General features: G+C 36.4%; 1 long non-coding RNA gene across 1 annotated transcript; it reads left to right on the forward strand.

Moving 5' to 3' along the window:
- The first annotated feature begins 519 nt into the window (after positions 1-519).
- On the forward strand, positions 520-802 carry LOC122813909. Its single transcript, XR_006366739.1, has 2 exons — positions 520-637; positions 772-802. It is a non-coding gene; the product is annotated as an uncharacterized LOC122813909 (long non-coding RNA).
- Positions 803-2,287: the final 1,485 nt, after the last annotated feature.

Genomic DNA, 2,287 nt, shown 5'->3' on the forward strand with positions numbered 1-2,287 from the left:
TGTATGTGTGTGCTGCTGGGGCAGAACAGAGAAGGTAGGTGTGTGCATAATTTAATCTAGTAGTATGTATGAGAGCAGAACTGGAGTGTGTGGAATTCAAAGTAGTGGTTAGTTACTGTATGAAAGAGAAGGGGTGTGTGTGTGTTTGTGTGTGTGTGTTGAACTGGCTTCTAATCCAGTCCAGGACCGGTTCATTTTTCATTTGTAGCTTGCTTTGTTCTGTGGCATGAATGTTAGTTGAGAACTTCAGTAAAGGGAAAATGACAAAGTTTGATGACTGGAATAAAACGTACAGCCTAAAAAAATGATCAGCAGCTCCAAAAGAGTAGATCGGAAGGTTTTCTTAGTGGGATAGCAAAAGCCGATAATTTTTCAGTAGACTGTTACAATACAGAAAGGCAGTGGAGGACTCAAGTTTAATCCTGTAGATGGTGCTGTAAGATTCGCTGGGTACACTAGGGGTGTCTTCATGAGGGAAGTGTTTTCAAACTGTGAGTACTAGTCTATGTAGTATTTCAACTGTAGAGTTTTCTTCACGTATTTTTTGGGTTTACATCAGGTGAAAGTTAAACAAATGTGTTTGGGAATATAAAACTAGCAAAGAGGTTGAAGTAGCTGTTGGTAAGAATTAGAAATGGTGTGTAGAGTAGATGTTTTTCTCTGTAGTTTCGTTTTTTTAGGCTGTTCAGTATTCACTGTGTAACTGCTGTAACCACTTGCAAGCTTCTCAGTATACCATTCAACTGTCCCTGATTTTTACTCTAATTTTAGCTCTTTTCCTCTTAATCCTTTTCAAAAATGGTAAGTTTTACAGACCATATGCTACACTTAAAATTGCAGATTTCATTTACTTGATAAATTAATTCACATGTGAATTTGATCTGAAGATGCCTCAGATTAATTGTACTATATATTAAAGATGCAGCATGCCCCTGACTATTTCTGGAATTGTTCCTGGTAATTTTGTTGAAAGTTCTCAGTATGATGCAGATGTAAGTTTACAGTTAAGTCTCCTGTGCTACTGTAACAGTAGTGCATTTAGCTGTAAAGCAGAAGCTGATTGTAAAATGGATGTTTAGAATTTCAATACCAAACCTTAACTGTATTGCTTTTGTTAAATACTTGAAACTTTAGGCTGTCATATTAGGGCTTAGTTTTTAGCCAGCCTGTCAGTTGTATTTATATCATATAAACAGTTTTTCTATGAAGCTGCTTCTTTACTAAAATGAATCATTTTCTATAGTGTTTATAATTACTGTACTAAATAATTCTTTAGTACATCTCCAATTAATATAGTTTATGCCAATAATCTCTTAACCATCATGTAGGACTGCTTTTGGTATTGCAATGTGGAGTTTTAAATATGTAGTGTTTTTAATGTGATTTGTGACACTTAGCAGAGGTGTATCCGTGTCATTCATGGCTTGGTCTGAAGCAACAGTATGTGTATGCAATAGCGTAGTTTGTGTGTCATGAGCTGCAGAAGGCCGTGTTAAAAGTAATCTGATATAGTAAGTTGTAATATATATGTGTGTATGTATCCTGGAGACTGTTTGTTTTATGTTGATCAGCTTCAGTTGAGTTGAGACTGTAGTCTTTTTATATTTCTGTTGTCAGTTTATTTTTGTTTGAGAACGAGTAAGTCACTTAGTTCTTAGTTGCTCATAAACATGTCCATCAATGGGGCACATTCTTTTTTTATCAACGCTGTCATCTGATAAAGAACCATTATATATGGTAGGCATGAGAAACCACTCCTGAAAAGTGGTCAGATACAGGCAAATGAATGTCTTATTTTTATGAAGGAAGAGTCCGCCATAAATACATATTGTCCTCTAAGAGTTTACTGTTGTGCCAGGAAAGGGGGAAGCTTGTCTGTTTCTCATAATTTGTGGCTTTCTGGCAAATCAGGGAGTACTGAAGTCACTAAATAGCAATGCAAGCAAAACTATCCCTATTTTTTTGGCCATTGTATCCACATTATTTTAGGCTCTGTCCAGACTTTTTGCACTAAGAGGTTGAGAGGTATACATACCTCTCAACTGTCCAGATTTTTGCCGTATATTTTTGGCCTAATCCTCATTAAAGTTATGGTTTTCTAGCAAATCACTGAGGATTGAAATAAGTAAATGCCAAACATTTGAGTTTCAGCCCTCATTTCCTTCAGAGAATGAATGCCAAGACAAATGCTGTTCTAGCAACTTTCTATGTCTAAGAACAATATTTATAATCTGTCCCTGTTTGGGTGGCCTTTGACCCCCCCCCCCCGATATTTTAGGCTTCGTTC

The sequence above is a fragment of the Protopterus annectens genome, chromosome 10.part0 (genome assembly GCF_019279795.1).
Source record: "Protopterus annectens isolate FY-2018-M chromosome 10.part0, PAN1.0, whole genome shotgun sequence".
Lineage (NCBI taxonomy): Eukaryota > Metazoa > Chordata > Ceratodontiformes > Protopteridae > Protopterus > Protopterus annectens.